Consider the following 9,451-nt stretch of genomic DNA (forward strand, 5'->3'; position numbering starts at 1 on the left):
CTTTGGACCAACGAAGCAGAGATGAAACTGCCAGCAGAGCCAGAGTCGATGAGGGCAGTAGTCTGGAAAACTTGCCCAGAGGGTGTCTGGATGGAGACGGGCATAGTCAACCTTGGAGAGGTGGCATTCACACCTAGGGAGGCCTCTCCCACCGGACCTAGGTGCGGGCGTTTCCCGGACGCTGAGGGCGTTGGGGACATCTCTGTCGATAGTGATCCGCGCCACCGCAATAGAGGCAGAGATTCTGGTCCAGTCGACGGTTCCTCTCATCAGTTGTCAGGCGAACACGTTCCACCTGCATAGGAACCTCTGGAAGCGACTGGGACATAGGAGCAACAGGATTCTGGAACACGGGTGCCAGCCGAGGATGGCGACGGGGCAGACTCAGACGCCGTCCTTGCCGGACCTCCTCCTCTCTCTCGGAAAACCTGGTGTAGACTCTGGTAGCCAGTAGAATAAGATCGTTCAAGGAGGTAGGCAGATCCCGGGCAGCGAGCACATCCTTCACTTGGCTGGACAGGCCCTTTTTAAAGGTGGCAATCAGAGCGGCCTCATTCCAGTCTAGTTCCGCAGCCAGGGTGCGGAACTGGATGGCGTAATCACCAACGGAGGAAGTCCCTTGGGATAAATTGAGGAGAGCAGTCTCAGCTGAAGACGCACGGGCAGGTTCCTCAAAGACAGAGCGGAACTCGTCCAGGAAGATTCGAAAATTGGCAGCAACCGGATCATTACGGTCCCATAGTGGCGTGGCCCAGGCCAGAGCTCTTCCCTCCAATAGGCTGATAATGAAAGCCACTTTAGAGCGCTCGGTGGCAAACTGACTGCTTAAAAGTTCGATGTACATAGTACATTGGGTCAGGAACCCTCTGCACAACTTGGGGTCACCTCCATATTTACTTGGGAGAGCCAGTCGTGGTTTTGAAGAGGCTGCCGGAGGTGATGACTGCTGAGCTGTGGTATGCTGTTGAACGGCTGCAGTCAGTTGTTGAATCAGCTGTGACTGTTGCTGAATCTGTTGAGCCTGTAGGGCGACCACTCGGGCTACCTCGCGGATATCAGGCACCTCGCCGGGATCCATGGTTGGAGCCTACTGTAACGCCCGGAGTAGTGGATCCACTGGACCGGCACCAGCGATGGCACAGACCTCACCAGGGAGCGGAGTCTAAGGGGCCGCTGGTTTTCACCAGAGCCCGCCGCAAGGCGGGATGGACTTGCTGCGGCAGGCGACCCCCAGGTCGCTACCCCTGGCTTGGTTGCTGGTGTCGGCAGGCGAGGCGTGGCAGGAGATGGCACAGGCAATAGTCTGCAGATGAGAGAGCACGTGACAGGCTGGACACAGGAACAGGTGGAGTGACAGGGGAACAGGAACCAGGAACAGGGACTAGGGACCAGGTAACGGACAGGACTCAGGAACAGGGACTAGGGACCAGGTAACGGACAGGACACAGGAACAACAGGGAGCTGGGCCAAACGCTATGGGAAGCATGTAGAGGCTCCAACACCTGTAGTGGGGCAGGGCTGGAATAAATAGGGAGTGATTGGTGCAACTGGCCAATTAGGTGCGGACTGGCCCTTTAAATCTGAGACAGCCGGCGCGCGCGCGCCCTAGGCGGCGGGGACGCGCGCGCCGGCCGGCACAGACGGAGGCAGGAGCGGGACCAGGTAAGGCGCCCCCCGGGGCCGAACATGTAGCAGCGCCGGGTCCCTGCACCGGGACCCCGGCAGCTGCATGAGATGGGGGGAGGTCGCGGCGGCGGCCCGGAGCATGGGACGCCGCCGCGGCCGTGACACTTACAGCGGTCACTACTGGGCTTTATTCTGTCCCCATCGGCTTCTTACAGCGGTCACTACTGGGCTTTATTCTGTCCCCGTTGGCTTCTTACAGTGGTCACTACTGGGCTGTATTCTGTCCCCGTTGGCTTCTTACGGCGGTCACTACTGGGCTGTATTCTGTCCCCGTTGGCTTCTTACGGTGGTCATTACTGGGCTGTATTCTGTCCCCGTTGGCTTTTTACGGCGGTCACTACTGGGCTGTATTCTGTCCCCGTTGGCTTCTTACAGCGGTCACTACTGGGCTTTATTCTGTCCCCATCGGCTTCTTACGGCGGTCACTACTGGGCTTTATTGTGTCCCCATCGGCTTCTTATGGCGGTCACTACTGGGCTTTATTCTGTCCCTGTTGGCGGAATAAAAGCTACCGGCGCAGGAGTGCCGGTACTGCAGGAGACCAGTAGTAAAAATCTAGAAAAAAAAATGTCAAAATCAATAATATTAACCTCTTAAGGACATATGACGTACCCGTACGTCATATGTCCTCATTAGCACTTCAAAGCTGGGTCGCCGCGGTCTTGGGTGCCGCGTGTAGCCCGGGACCGCCGCTATTTAGCTAATCGGAGGCAGCTGTCAAAGTTGACAGCTGCCTCCGATTACCGGAGGCAACCGTTCCCTGGTGTCTAGTGGGGGAGATCGCTTCTCCAGGACGTTGTCCTGGAGGAGCGATCTCCCTGTCTGATGCCGGCCGGGGACTCGTCCAAGATGGCGCCGTCCCCGGCTCGGCACTCGTTTGTTTCCGGATGCAGCAGCCGAAAGCAAACGAGTGCCGATCTCATTGATCTTTGCTGTATATCTATACAGCAAAGATCTCAATGAGAGATCAAAGTATATATACTAGAAGTCCCCCAGGGGGAATAACCCTAACCCAAGGGGGAATAACCCTAACCCCAGAGGAAATAACCCTAACCCCAAAGGGAATAACCCTAACCCCAGGGGGGCTTCTAGTATATGTGTAAAAAAAAAAAAAAAGTGTATATAGTAAATAGTAAAAAGCCCCCTCCCCTAATAAAAGTCTGCATCACCCCCCTTTTCCCAGGTTTTAAATAAAAGTAAACAAATAAATAAATAAATAAATAAACATGTTTGCTATCGCCGCGTGCGTAATCGCCCGAACTATTAATTAATCACATTCCTGATCTCGCACGGTAAACGGCGTCAGCGCAAAAAAATCCCAAAGTGCAAAATTGCGCATTTTTGGTCGCATCAAATCCAGAAAAAATGTAATAAAAAGCGATCAAAAAGTCGTATATGCGCAATCAAGGTACCGATAGAAAGAACACATCATGGCGCAAAAACTGACACCTCACACAGCCCCATAGACCAAAGGATAAAAGCGCTATAAGCCTGGGAATGGAGCGATTTTAAGGAACCTATATTTGTTTACAATGGTTTGAATTTTTTACAGGCCATCAGATACAATATAAGTTATACATGTTATATATCGTTATAATCGTAACAACTTGAGGAACATGCATAACAAGTCAGTTTTACCCCAGGGCGAACGGCGTAAAAACACATTTCCCCCAAATAAAAGAAATGCATTTTTTTTTTCAATTTCACCACACTTTGAATTTTTCCTGGTTTCGCAGTGTACTTTATGCAAAAATTCAGCCTGTAATTGCAAAGTACAATTAGTGACGCAAAAAATAAGGGGTCATGTGGGGTTCTAGGTGGAAAAATGCAAGTGCTATGGCCTTTTAAGCACAAGGAGGAAAAAACGAAAACGCAAAAACGAAAATGGGCCCGCCCGTTAAGAAACTGGTTCTCTTCTGCGTCGCCTGCCATTCATGAATGGATAAATAAGGTTAACAAAATTAAAAAATATTAATTTGTTTAATTTTTAAAGGGGTACTCCAGTGAAAAAAAAAGTTTTTAAATCAACTGGTGTCAGAAAGTTTTATAGATTTATGAATGACTTCTTTTTTAAAAAAAATCTCCAGTCTTCCAGTACTTATCAGCTGCTGTATGTCCTGCAGGGAATTGTGTATTCTTTCCAGTCTGACACAGTGCTCTCTGCTGCCACCTCTGTCCATGTCAGGAACTGTCCAGAGTAGCAGCAAATCCTCATAGAAAACCTCTCCAGCTCTGGAAAGTTCCTGACATGGACAGAGGTGGCAGCAGAGAGCACTGTGTCAGACTGGAAAGAATACACCACTTCCTGCAGGACATACAGCAGCTGATAAGTACTAGAAGGCTTGAGATTTTAAAATAGAAGTTAATTACAAATCTATATAACTTTCTGACACCAGTTGATTTGAAAGAAAATCTTTTTTGCCAGAGTACCCCTGCTCTGGACAGTTCCTGACATGGACAGAAGTGGCAGCAGAGAGCAGAACAGAATACACTACTTCCTGCAGGATACACAGCAGCTGATAAGTACTGGAAGACTGGAGATTTTTAAATGGAAGTAAATTTTTAATCTATATAACATTCTGGCACCAGTTGATTTAAAAAAAACATTTATTTTCAACAAAGTACCCCTTTAAGTTTTCATATGGACATTTCTGCATACTGTGATACCAATTATGTTTTTTTGGTTTTTTGGTTTTTTTTTAGTTTTGTTATAGAGTTTTTTTTTTTATTTGAAAAGTGGAAAAACATTGGCAGCTTAAAGGGAACCTGTCACCCCCGTGCCGGGGTGCCAGGCTGCCGACCCCCCGCTACAGCCCCCTATACTCACCTGATCCCGCCAGGTCCCGCTTCTGGATCCGGTCGGATCACGGAGATATCACCCTCTGCAGCCCGGCGCGCGTGCTGAGAGAGGAGTCCAACGATTATAGAGAATGACGGAGCGCTGCACTCTCCGTCATTCTCTATGAGCGTTGGACTCATCTGTCAGCGAGCGCGCTGGGCTTCAGCGGCTGAGATCTCCGTGACCCGACCGGATCCAGAAGCGGGACCCGGCGGGATCAGGTGAGTATAGGGGGCTGTAGCGGGGCGGGGGGGGGGGGGGGGTCGGGAGCCTGTCACCCCGGCACGGGGGGTGACAGGTTCCCTTTAAACCTTTAATATGGGGTCATTTTTCCAAATACATTTTTTATTACATTTTCAGTCCTCCTAGGGTGCTTCACTATACTAGGACTCCTAGAACGGAGTGAGACAGAGGTGGGCCTTTGTCTTAAAGGGGTACTCTGGCAAAAAAGATTTTCTTTCAAATCAACTGGTGTCAGAAAGTTATATAGATTTGTAATTAACTTCTATTTTAAAATCTCAAGCCTTCTAGTACTTATCAGCTGCTGTATGTCCTGCAGGAAGTGGTGTATTCTTTCCAGTCTTACACAGTGCTCTCTGCTGCCACCTCTGTCCATGTCAGGAACTGTCCAGAGCAGTAGAGGTTTTCTATGAGGAGTTCCTGACATGGACAGAGGTGGCAGCAGAGAGCACTGTGTCACACTAGAAAGAATACACCACTTCCTGCAGGACATACAGCAACTGATAAGTACTGGAAGACTGGAGATTTTTAACTAGAAGTAAATTACAAATCTATACAACTTTCTGACACCAGTTGATCTGATTTTGTTTTCAGCCAGATTAACCCTTTAATCCCCAAATCTCAGCTAAAATATGCGATAACTCCATTACTGGCTATAGAATCATGGCTCCTGGCCGTCTACATTGATTCTTTGATCTAGCTTACCTGACTCAGGTGCCCCAGCAGGGGGTCCTCTGCTATCAGGCCTGGTGCCCCTTAGGCTGCTAGGGGTGGGAGATTTGACACTTTGAGGGCTGTGCAAGGCTGGACCCCTGTGGGGTTTGTTTTTTAGGCCTAATAGAGTTAATGGGTCAGACTATTTTCCATATTACCCTCAAATTCCTCGCATGCCGCATATTTACATGGCAGCGACAATGATGTCAGCAAGGACAATTAGAACAATTGTGAACAATTAGACTAAACTAAACGTTAGTATTTTGGTTTATCCATACATGTTTACTTTAGTATGAGCAGTAAAGAGCGATACTGTCCCTCTGCTGCCACCAGAGGCGGTGCTGGGAACTGCAGGGCTGCTCAAGCACAATTACATATCTCTAGAGATACTGAGCCTTGCCTGATGTCTATATACACAGGTCAGCATTAACCATTACATTTGAGGAAGCTGCCAGCTCTGCTACACTGTGTCATGCTACAGCGCTACGGACACAGACGGCTTCTACAAGTGTAATGTCTATTCTAATACCAACATGTATTATTTAGACATCAGGGGAGGCTGCAGTACTACTGACACAGACCGCTTCCCCTAGTGTAATGTCTGTTCTAATACTAACATGTGTTATATAGACATCAAGGAGGCTGCAGCACTAGTGACACAGACAGCTTCCCCCAGTGTAATGTCTATTCTAATGGTAAAATGTATTATATAGACATCAGGGGAGGCTGCCGCACTAGTGACACATACAGCTTCCCCCAGTGTAATGTCTATTCTAATGGTAACATGTAATATATAGACATCAGGGGAGGTTGCAGTAATAGTGACACAGACAGCTTCCCCAAGTGTAATATCTTTTCTAATGGTAACATGTAACATATAGACATCAGGGGAGGCTGCAGTACTACTGATACAGACAGCTTCCCCCAGTGTATTATCTTTTCTAATGGTAACATGTATTATATAGACATCAGGGGAGGCTAAAGTACTAGTGACACAGACAGCTTTCCCCAGTGTAAAGTCTATTCTAATGCTAACATGTATTATACAGATATCAGGGGAGGCTCAGTATTGCTAGTGTCAGAGAATATATTGATTATCCAATATATATTGGCTCTGGCTATTTCCTATATCCGTTAGTACGGCCAGGAGGAAGACACACACACAGACCAGTGTGATATGATACAATCTCTTCATCATGCGACGTGTTACTGTATTTTACACCACAAGGTAAACAAACCAATCAATCAGTTATAAAATCCTGACTATTGTCAGGGATGAGGGGCTTCAGTATAATTTTGGGTCACAGAGAAGATAGGGTTAATGTGAATTCTCATGGATACATGATTTATAAAATGCTGATGTTGTTTATCAGGTTGGGTCACTCTGACCCATCCTGAGGACACTTATCTGTGTTCTGGTCTGCAGAACATTGATAAAGATCTACAGAGACATAATAATTGGAGATAACTTGACTAAATAAGCAGTAATAAACTGATTAGCGGGGAATTGATCAATACCAACCTTTAACCAACCACGTTGGATGTTATTCTTATTAATTTCCCTTATTCTCCAAATAAGTTATTTAGTCATGTTGATCATATTACGCATGACCGGATACTATCACATGACTTCATCTATGGAAAATACCTAAAGATCTTGTGTTAATATTTAATAAAGTATACGCCCTGCGAGGGGTATAAAAGAAGATGATTTCATGTCAATAAACATGCTGCTACTCAGATCCATCTCGAGTTGTCTGCATCCTTCTTGGCCGAGTCGCCCCTTCAATCTGGCTACCATCCAATATACCTGAAGGTCTTACCCAAAGACCACCCTAACACTATGACTGTTCCCCTGACAAGTCCTGGTGTCCATCCCACAATCAATTATATTGGGGAAAGAAAAGGGAAATGCTAGACAATTCTATCAACCAACCTTGACATATTCTCCGTATTATATAATTTCCTGTATCTATGCCAAACATTGTAGGCCTCAGAGAGAGACACAGAAAGTCATAGATTTATTCAGCATCTTGTTCCAGGGAGAACGTCCACCTGGGTCCCTCACACGGCCATAACCTTTGTCTGACTAGGCCTGAGCCTGACTCCCACATATGTTTACATCCTTCAATCATAATGGAGGGGGAGATGATGATGTTCATGGAAGTTGAGAACAAACTTAACAATTGTCCCCAGAGAAGGTTTTGCGTTTAACCATTTCTCTCACCGTAAAATTGTCCGTGGTTGCGGATCTGCGACCACGGACAATTTTAGGACCCATTCAAGTGAATACAGCCATTCACATGATCCGTGCAGCAATCCCCACTACGAAAAAATAGGACATGTCCTAGTGCGGATTGCGGCACGGATCCCCTAGCAGTGCAAACCCCCCTGCCGCCCGGCAGCAGAGATGACAGGAGAGCAAAATGTGCACTGGCTATTTTATCTCTGCTGCCGGGCGGCGGAGGGGGCTGCACTGCTTGGGGATCGTGTCAATGAGGCCTAACTGGCGGGTTGAGAGCTTGAGCAGCCCTGCAGTTCCTAACACTGCACTGAGAGGTTGCGGCCGCTTAGCAGATCAGTGCAGAGATCAGAACAGAAAGCAGAGCTGCAGACAGTAGAAAAGTCCTCCGAGGACACTGGAGAACGTGGTAAGGTGAGTTAATATTTTATTATTTTAGGAAAGAGCTGCACAGACTTCGCTAATGACGTCCGTGTAGCCCTTGCTGCCCAATAGTCAGTCAATGTAATGGCTCAGTAAACGAGCAGCAGTCTATAATTTAATAGGACCCTAACTCCACATAGAGCGTCCCCACATCCCTTACTACTGCCACTGTATACATTTTTTTTACTTAAAGTGAATGTACCATCAGGTACATTCGCTTTAACATGACCCACGTATAGATCGGCGCCGGTGCCGCGGTCCATTTTTTCAACCGCGGCCTGTTTCCCGTGTACGGCACCATTCTTTCCTCGGATACCGGGTCTGGGCTGAAGCACTGGAGGGGGCCGGGCCGGCCCCAGTGGGAGGAATCCCCCGCCTCTCTATGACGCGGCTCCATTGATTCTAACAGAGCCGCGTCATAGAGGGGCAGGGGACTCCTGCCTTGGCCACAGATAAAAGAATGGTCCGCGGCACCGACTTCCCTGCGCCAGTGCCGATCTATCTGTGGGTCATGTTGAAGTGAATGTACCTGATGGTACATTCGCTTTAATTACAGTTATATTACAAACCTATAAAACTTTATGAATAAAATGTAAACAAAATAAATTTTATTCACTGGAGTACTCCTTTAAGAATTTTACATTACATTAAATGATGCCATTCAAATATATAGTCAAGTCAATGGATAACAATAAGTCAACAATTTTTGTGATATACAGTATCTGGAGTCCAGCCAATGCTTTTATAGCAGAGTGGTGGTCGGTAGCCTAGACAATGAGCTGTCAACGATAGGAGGAAAAGCGCAGCATATCAGGAGAAGGAGAAACGTTTGCTATATCAATGTATTTACAAAAAATATTTAACTTTAGGAGCCCCACAATTATAATTATATTATTTAAGATGGAAAAAATCCTTTAAATTCTACATTTGCAATGTACAGCACAGCTATCAACTTTTAGTCTTGCAGTTCCTCCCTTTGCCTGCAGGGGTCTCTCTTGCATCAGCATATGTAAACACATCTATGGAGCTCACGATTCATTTAATTTATCATACAATTAAATCTAAGATCCTGTCATACCGGACAGTATACATGAGCTCACCGAGTCCATTCACCGTACGGGATTATTATCGCGCTTCGTAGTTAATAAAACTCCTTTTTCCCACACTGCCAGATTTAAAGATGGCGCCCGCGACGGTTTCCTCAGCACCATAGCAACCGCGTAAGGAGCACACCCATCCGGCCTCGCCTTCTAAACCACGCCTACTCCATACGAATTATCAGCGGGGAATACTATACAGTCGCCACG

The sequence above is a fragment of the Dendropsophus ebraccatus genome, chromosome 1, assembly GCF_027789765.1.
Source record: "Dendropsophus ebraccatus isolate aDenEbr1 chromosome 1, aDenEbr1.pat, whole genome shotgun sequence".
NCBI lineage: Eukaryota > Metazoa > Chordata > Amphibia > Anura > Hylidae > Dendropsophus > Dendropsophus ebraccatus.